Genomic DNA, 9,957 nt, shown 5'->3' on the forward strand with positions numbered 1-9,957 from the left:
CACTGGATCAGAACATCTCCAAAACTGCAGCTCTTGTGGGGTGTTCCCGGTCTGCAGTGGTCAGTATCTATCAAAAGTGGTCCAAGGCTCATTGATGCACGTGGGGAGAGAAGGCTGGCCCGTGTGATCCGATCCAACAGATGAGCTACTCAGGGGCAGGGGCAGGGGTGGCAAGGAGGGGCAGGGGTGGCAATACTTTATACATAGCAATAGGTGTACTTCAGCAGTGACTTACACACCTGCACACTGAACTATTTACCTGAAAAAACAGGTAACGTGTGTAGAAATGTGTCTAGGTGTGTAAAACTGTACACTCGGAGAAGCTAACAGAAGCTAGCAGGCGCGTTTCCTGTCAGCTTTCCTCCTTTCTTTTTCACACAGATTTTTTTCCTCCTGTATGTTTTTCCTGCTACTTTTAGCTAAGCTAGGCTAGCATCGTTCAATTCTGCTTTCTCTATTCGACGGCGAATGGCCCTGTCTTGTTCAAAAGACGCAGCGTATTGACAATAATACGCATGTCTTCATAATACTCAAATTACACGTAGTTAAAATGAATTTTATACAATAAGAAAAAAAGAACTGTTAGCTTAAACCGGTTCATGTTAGCTAATCGGCTAGCGAGCTTGTTAGCGAACTAGCACAGGCCCCGTTAATACTTAAAATGAGTCAAATCAGAACAAAAACAATATGCAGAACGATTATAAATAGATTATTTTTTGTTTTATTGTTTATTTTTTGAGTCAGGGTAGGAGTACTTTCGTAGGGTTTTTGTGTATCAGACTGTAAGCTACGTTAGTGTTTAGACATCCGGAAGAATCACTCGAGTCGGTTGAGAGTCGACTCCATAAATGACTCAAGGAATACGGTCAATTTAATATGGGAATAAAACGATAGTGAATCATTTCAGTCGCTTGATTCAATCAGTTTTCAGTCACTTTGTACACTATTGAATCAGCAATTTGATTATAATAAAAAGGCCGGTGAGCTAATGGAACTCGGAAACATGTTAAATTCTGCATTAATTTTATAAATCTGATAATAATATTACAATAAAGAGCGAACTATAAAACAGCAACGCTCTTCCGAACTGAGTTTTATGACGTCATCATCATTATTATTATTATTATTATTATTATTATTATTATTTCCTCACCGCCGTCCTTAAGTCTCCGTAAAGGTGCTCATGAATATTTAATGATGTTTAGAAGTTAAACATCTGCGCAAACTTCATTATTGGTGAACTGTTTCCGAAAGTAAGCGCGACTAGTGCTCCAGATGTTTTTTTATAAAGTTAAATTATAGGTGATTAATGATTACTTACCCCCAAAAAACAGAACCTGTAAGAGCCGCATGTCTGTATGTCCGGGACCGAGACACGGTGACGAGTACTGATGGAGTAATGGAGCACAGGCGGCGGGTCCCGAAGGCTGCCTTACAGGTGAATCAAATGAATCGTTTCATTCAAACGATTCAATTTTTAACCCCCTTTTTACTATCTTTATTTTTTCCACCTTGTTTTTCAGTGCACGTTCTGAGAGAGAGAGAGAGAGAGAGAGAGAGAGAGAGATTTCCCGTAAGACAATCACGTGACTAGGGTGTGCGCGTTTCCTGAAATCGACTGTTGCGCGTGTAGTATACGCGTGCTATAAGCTATTTCTGCAGATTTCTATTAAGACGGAAGCAGATTTTTTTTTTTGGTAGGGGGGGGGTGCACAATGAAGAGAAATGTGGAAGGATAAGATAAGAAGGCGCAATTAAAGACAAAAGCTGGATACAGCCAGGTGAGTGTGTGTGTGTGTGTGAGTGGGTGTGTGTGTGACATTCAGGTAGAGTTTATGATCTAATCTCTGAGCTATAGATCTGAGAGCTGATCTCATAAAGAGAGGAAGGAGAGGTGAGAATATTCACATATCTAAACGAATCATTTAATTTTGAGACAATTTTAAACTTGAAATAATGAAACCTCTGTTTTAGTTTAAGTGTCTGATCTCTCAGGGGCCTGGCTGAAGTTTGAACCTCTTCCTTTACCTCTTAAAACCTACTTCCTGTTCCTTCCTGATCAGTTTATTTTTCTTATTACACCTTTATATATATATATAATATGTTTTTCATAGTGTGATTTTGTACGTTTGCCCACGGACAAAGAAATGATCAGTCTGTAATTTTAATGGTAGGTTTATCTGAACAGTGAGAGACAGAATAACAACAAAAAATCCAGAAAAACACATTTCAGAAAAGTTCTACATTGATTTGTATTTTATTGAATGAAATAAGTATTTGACCCCTTTGCAAAACATGACTTAGTACTTGGTGCCAAACCCTTGTTGGCAATCACAGACGTCAGACATTTCTTGTAGTTGGCCACCAGGTTTACACACATCTCACATCTCAAGGAATTTGGACCCACTCCTCTTTGCATCCATGACCCATTTTCAATGCCCTGGCTGAGGGAAGGAGGTTCTCACTCAAGATTTGACGGTACATGGCCCCGTCCATCGTCCCTTTGATGCGGTGCGGTTGTCCTGTCCCCTTAGCAGAAAAACACCCCCAAAGCATAATGTTTCCACCTCCATGTTTGACGGTGGGGATGGTCTTCTTGGAGTCATAGGCAGCATTCCTCCTCCTCCAAACACGGCGAGTTGAGTTGATGCCAAAGAGCTGGATTTTGGTCTCATTTGACCACAACATTTTCACCCAGTTCTCCTCTGAATCATTCAGATGTTCACTGGTAAACTTCAGATGGTCCTGTACATGTGCTTTCTTTAGCAGGGGGACATTGCGGGCGCTACTGGATTTCAGTCTTTCACGGTGTAGTGTGTTACCAATTGTTTTCTTGGTGACTGTGGTCCCAGCTGCCTTGAGATCACTGACAAAATCCTCCAGTGTAATTCTGGGCTGATTCCTCGCCGTTCTCATGATCATTGAAACTCCATGAGGTGAGATCTTGCATGGAGCCCCAGACCGAGGAAGACTGACAGTCCTTTTGTGTTTCTTCCATTTGGGAATAATCGCACCAACTGTTGTCACCTTCTCACCAAGCTGCTTGGCGATGGTCTTGTAGCTCATTCCAGCCTTGTGTAGGTCTACAATCTTGTCCCTGACATCCATGGACAGCTCTTTGGTCTTGACCATGATGGAGAGTTTGGAATCTGATTGATTGCTTCCTTCTGTGGACAGGTGTCTTTCATACAGTTAACGAGCTGAGATTAAGAGCACTCCCCGAGAGTGCTCCTACTGTAATCTCAGCTCCTTACCTGTATAAAAGACACCTGGGAGCCAGAAATCTTTCTGATTGATAGGGGATCAAATACTTATTTCACTCATTAAAATACAAATCAATGTAGAACTTTTCTGAAATGTGTTTTTCTGGATTTTTTTTTTGTTATTCTGTCTCTCACTGTTCAAATACACCGACCATTAAAATTACAGACTGATCATTTCATTGTCAGTGGGCAAACGTACAAAATCAGCAGGGGATCAAATCATTTTTTCCCTCACTGTAAATAGATAGAGAGCCAAACAGATCTTTTTCACACAATGCACACACACACACACACACACACACACACACACACACAAACACACACCAGAATCTTCCCACTTAGTGCAGACTGCAGCTGTGTTTTCTCCCTCTTCCCTTTTTTTATTAATTCTTGGCCATCAGGCTCATGACTTCTTGGAAGCGTTTAAGAAAAAGGAAGAAGACATGTGGTGAACCTGCTCTTCATGAAAATTTAGCACTTACTGGAGGAAAAGTTCAGTTCTCTTCATTCATCAGACTTCTGAAAAACACCATTAGGGATAATTATAGGTTTAGACTGGATGCACATGTGTGCGTGTTTGTGTGTGTGCGCGCGCGCGCTTGTGTGTGTGTGTGTGTGCGCGCGCATGTGTGCGTGTGTGTGTGTGCGCGCATGTGTGCGCGCATGTGTGCGTGCGTGTGTGTGCGCGCATGTGTGCGTGCGTGTGTGTGTGTGTGTGTGTGTGCGCGCATGTGTGTGTGTGCGCGCATGTGTGCGTGTGTGTGTGTGCGCGCATGTGTGTGTGTGCGCGCATGTGTGCGTGTGTGTGTGCGCGCATGTGTGTGTGTGTGTGTGTGTGCGCGCATGTGTGTGTGTGTCTGCGCGTGCGTGTGTGTGTGCGCGTGCGTGTGTGTCTGCGCGTGCGTGTGTGTGTGTGCGCATGTGTGTGTGTGTGTGTGCGCGTGCGTGTGTGTGTGCGCATGTGTGTGTGTGTGTGTGTGTGTCTTTTTTCTGAGAGGACATGACTCATTAGATACATAACAAAACGTTTTTTTGTGTGTTTTATCTTTTGTTTATGAGACGGGACTTTCCCTAAACAGAACACTGAAAACAGGTGAAGCAGTTTCAGGACTCATCAAGATGTGGGTGGAGTCAGGGAGGAGAAGGAACACCCCAATCCCCATTCCAAACTAATCTAAAGCTCTCCACCTCTCCCTGTCATGAGTTTATGCATTGACTGACTGATTGGCTGACGGGATAAGTGCAGGAATGTTCCTATTAAAGTGGACGGTCTGATGTTTTTCTTTCAGAGGCGGGAGCTAGTGAAGGTGATTCAGGGGGTGGGGTTTGTGTATGGGTTGTAAACAGTCTGAAATAGCAGAGGAAGCTTTGTTTAGTAGTCAGCAGGTGGAACTCTAGGCACTGGTCTCAATATAGTATTGTTTCTATAGCAACAGCTGGTTCACAGAGGCAATGCTAGAAATTCCACACCAATAAAAGAAGGTTTGCCTCACACCTCAGTGCAGTAAACCTCAGAGTTGCAGCTGAGTAATCTGATCTGATTCAGAGAGCACACACACACACACACACATACACATACACATACACACAGCACCAGCACTGAGAAACAATAGATCAAATTACAAATTATAAACTTATTACAAGATATATCAGCTTACACACACACGACATGTTGACCACACTAATCTGATATTAGGTGTGCAATTACACACAGTGTATATTACAGTAATGTACAGCACTTAGTTCTGATCCACTAATTCAAGATTCAAGAGGTTTAATCCAATTAAAAAATAAATATAAGGATACAGTATATACAGATTAGACATACGTAAGGTGCTCAGTGTGTTGTGTGGCAGCAGTCAGTGGGGGTGATGGGGTGTGAGGTAGTGGTGTTAAGTGTTGTTCAGGAGTCTGATGGCTGGTAAATAGAAGCTGTTTGTGAGTCTGTTTGTCCTTGATCTCACACTCCTGTAGCGTCTCCCAGAAGTGTGAAGAGGTTGTGCTGTGGGTGTTTTGTTCCTGATGTTATGGACCCTCCTGATGATCCTGGTGTTGTAAATGTCCTGGAGTGATGGGAAGGCCGCTCCACGGATGAACTGTGCAGTTTTTATGACACACTGAAGAGCTTTCCTGCCCTGAACAGTGCAGCTTCCGTACCACACTGTGATTGAGCTGGTGATCACACTTTCAACTGGACATCTGTAGAAGTTGCTGAGGATCTCGGTTGACACGCCAATTTCCTCAGCCCTCTTAAGAAGTACAGTCGCTGCTGGGATCTTCTCAGGAGCTGCTGAGTGTTGTGAGACCAGGTGAAGTCCTCTCTGATGTAGGTTCCGAGGAATTTGAAGGTTTTCGCCCTCTCTACCTCTGTGTCACCGATGTAGATTGGGGTGTGCTGCTCCTTCCTCCTTCTCCTAAGATCAATAATCATCTCCTTTGTCTTATCTGTATTTAAGGAGAGATTATTTTCCTGACACCAGGATATCAGACCTGCTACTTCCGTTCTGGAAGATGTTTCCACTCCACCGGTAATGAGTGTGATGACTGTGGTATCATCCACAAACTTTATTATCTTGGTGTTGGTTTGGGAGGCCACACAGTCATAGGTAAAGAGTGGGTACAGCAGTGGGCTCAGGACACATCCTTGGAGGGTCCCTGTGCTCACAGTTCTGATGCCTGATGTCCGGTTTCCTACTCTGACTGACTGGGGTCTGTTCGTCAGGAAGTTCAGCACCCAGTTACAGAGAGAGGGTGTCAATCGGAGGGTGAGGAGCTTTTCAGTCTGTGTGTTACCATGGCAACATGCAACACACTCTCTCTCCGGCTGTTTCTTTGGAAAGTGTTTCTATCCACCGAGCAAAAAATGAAATTGAACACTGGGCCATGCTGCTGTGTGTGAAATGCTGTTGCTATAGCAACCACAGAACAATCTGATTAGCTAAATGTGCTGCTTTTTTTAAGGGGGGGGGGGTTTGCCATTCAGAATGTGCGTACTGTTTGTTGACGTATCAAGGTTCATGTTAAAATTCCCATACTCTGAGCGGAAACCAAGGAATATGAGGTAAATATTGGTGTTGATCACAAAATAACAACCTTTATGAACAAATCTGAATTGCTTATATTGTTGAATGTATTGCATTATGTCTAAAAAATAACGATGAAAAAATGTAAAAATTAGAGGCTGCTGTGAGTCTGAGCCTGTGAGCCAGTGAACTGACACATTTTTTATGAATGAAACCATCTTTAAATGGTCTATCTTCGTATAATCGTAGTTTAAGAGTTGTTTATTATTTTGAAGTGAACAGCAAAAATCTGAGGAGTTAGTTATTTCTTTTTAAACCTTGAGCATGTTGTGTAATGTAAAACTCATGCTGGCCCGTGTGATCCGATCCAACAGACGAGCTACTGTTGCTCAAACTGCTGAAGAACTTAATGCTGCTTCTGATAGAAAGGGGTCAGAATACACAGTGCAGGACGGGTCAGGGCTGTTTTAGTAGGAAAAGGGGGACCAACACAATATTAGGCAGGTGGTCATAATGTTATGCCTGATCGGTATGATCTTAATGACATTGATCCATCCATTTTCTATACCCGCTTTATTCCTCATTAGTGTCATGGGAATCTGCTGGAGCCTATCCCAGCACACATTGGGTGAAAGGCAGGGGTACACCCTGGACAGGTTGCCAGTCTGTCACAGGATATATACACATACGCATGTTTTTGTACTGTGGGAGGAAACCAGAGTACCCGGAGTAAACCCACGCAGGCACGGGGAGAACATGCAAACTCCACACAGAAAGGTCCCCATCTGTTTGAACCCGGGATTCAAACCCAGGGCCTTCTTGCTGTGAGGCAACAGTGCTGACCACTAAGCCGCCCTCAGTAACATTCAGTCATAGGTTAATGACTAATAATATGATGAATGAATGATGTCATGACTAATAATAGCAGAACTTGAAAGATCAGGAAAAAATATATAAGACTACCAAGTTTAATGTTTATATCTCCAAAAAGAAGAATTTTATCAAAGAAAATCTATCAAAATCGCCAAACACAGTTCCGCAACGCTCCAGTCGCTTATAAGCCTTTTATTTTAGAAAATGTTCCAGAATTATAATGAAGGATTTCTCTTCTGTAAAGCGTTTCTCAAGCTCTTTCTGAATGTCATCCTATTTTATGTACAAACACTTTGGAATAAATCACTGTGGTTGCTGGTAGCTGTTGCTTCCTCTGGATTATTTATATGGATATTTATTAAAGGAGGAAACACTCTGCTTTTAATTTGTTTCTGGTTTTATTTCCCCTTCCCACTCGGTCCTTTCCCCGCGTTAGCTCGTCATGCTACAGAGAAACTGCCAAGTGTCTGCAAACAGCTCGATACGGTGACTGTGTAGTGCAAACACAATAACAACAATTTATGATGTTCAATAACCTAGTGCAATATTTGCACATTTTTTCTTTTTATCTTGCTGCCATAACGTGGGAATCATATCTTATAACACAATAACAAATCCGAAAACACAAGGACGATTCAGACAAAGTGGAAGAGGTAGGTATAGCTGGTGAACATAATTCTTCCCTCTGATTGGGCGAGACATGGGTCACTCAGGATGTACAGGAAGTCCAGCAGTAGCTGCAGCAGTAGAAAGTGGATCGGTGTGTGTATGAACACAGCTCTGCTCTTATAGCGCTCCTTACATCCTTTAATCTGGAATAGTTTGGTCTTCAGAACATTCCTGGTGTGTTTTTAGAGATAAACTAATCTTTACTACATGATACACTATCAGTATATCCAACATCACACCATATGAACGTCCTTCCTCACAGTAGAGCTGAATGACCTCCATTTTCTTATACATATAAATATATATGTTTGTTATTTTCTTAAAAAGATGCTTTAAAAGTTGTACTATCGGAAAAAAATGGTTTAAAGTGAAGGCAGATCTCCACACATGTACAGGAAATAAAGTTAGATACACAATTTCCTACTTCCTGTATATCCTGAGTGACAGATCCAATCAGAGGTCTGAATTCCATTCACAAACTATACCTACCTTTTCCTCTTTGTCTAAATTGTTGTTGTGGCTTTGGATTTGTTTTGTTTTATTTTGTTTTGTACTTCTGGGCCACGGTAGCTTGACCTCTAAGAGTGAATACACGGAGTGTTGTGAGTGTTTAAGCTGATGGTATTAATGTTACTCAGAGAGGTGTTTATCTGTAACGGGCCTGAGCTCACATCACTCACATCTCGAGCTGAGCTTAGTGACCGAAAGCCTTGTTCAGATCTCATTCATCTGAGGATTAGACTGGGATTAGACTGGAATTCTGTGCGATTAGACTGGGATTAAACCGTGTGTTTAGAACACTCAGAACACTCAGAGCTCACCTCAATGCACTGCTCATGCATATATTCAACACACACACACTCACACACACACACTCACACACACTCACTCCTCAGATCTAAATATCATCTCATATTTCCAATCGTTTAATACACTTGCTTCAGAAATACACACACACACACACACACACACTCTGCTTCTGCTATTGCCTTGCCTGCTAACCTCACAGCTCCGAACAAATTGACTTTTAATCTTAATTATAGCCCTAGCCCACGATTTGAATGATATCACGTAACAGCATTACACCACAACCACAGCTCTCTATGAATCTCTGTCACTGATTCTTCCTCCGCACGTGTAAAGAGTTATCACACCACAGCCAACGCTCAACGCTCAAACATCTGCAAATTCAGGCAAGTTCTAGCGGCACCTTAAAATGGCTGACTCCAAGTGCATTCCGAACAATCCAGGAAATGGCGGCGATCATAAAGACACCGGCTAAGGTTTAGAGGGAATAATTCGGACTTACCGAAGGTCAGGAGACTCACACGCATGATGCGCTCCGCAGTGAAGAAATGTTAATGGACTGTAGACAAGTGTAGATATGGGCGACGATACACAAGAAGGCACTTCCTGTTCTAAGACAAAAATGAAAAGTGAAAGTAACATACATAATGTGTGGGGGTGGGGCACATACAGTATATGCATCACACCTCAATGAATGAAGGAATGAAGATGTTTATTGTCCACATCTGTTTAATAAAGTATTATATGAGTGTTTCTTCATGCTGCTAGCTGTAAATAATTTACTGTGTGTGTGTTTGTGTGTGTGTGTGTTTGTGTGTGTGTGTTTGTGTGTGTGTGTGGAAGATTTTGCACTTTTGTTGTCACAGTGTAATGAAACCTCCTTCCTCTAAGACCCTGGAGCTGCATAAAGACACAGAGCTACACAAGACTACACATGGTGGTCAGTGTCCTGAGGCTGGTCAGTGTTAGTTGTGTTGGTCAGATTAGTTTGTTTGTTGAGCCTCAGGACCAGCTGAGAAAAGCTTTAGAATGATAAGAGTCGGGTCCAGGTCTGACTGAACCTGTGCAGGATGTTAAGGTTCTGCTGTAGAGCCCCCTTTGTAGGACCAGATCATCTATATAGAGAAAGAACTCTATGTGTCCTGCTCTGTGTATAAAGGCCAAGTGGTGGTGATGGTGTTCAGGGGGTGAGTCTGACCGCTGGAACCAGAATTTAGCCGTTTCTTTTCTGAACATAGAAGAGGGAACCTAAACGAGCTCCGCCCTGCAGCCTAGATTCGGGACGTTTCTTTATTAAAGCTGTAGTGAGGCTTTCATGTCGT

Source organism: Hemibagrus wyckioides, linkage group LG01 (assembly GCF_019097595.1).
Source record: "Hemibagrus wyckioides isolate EC202008001 linkage group LG01, SWU_Hwy_1.0, whole genome shotgun sequence".
In the NCBI taxonomy this organism is placed as follows: Eukaryota; Metazoa; Chordata; class Actinopteri; order Siluriformes; family Bagridae; genus Hemibagrus; species Hemibagrus wyckioides.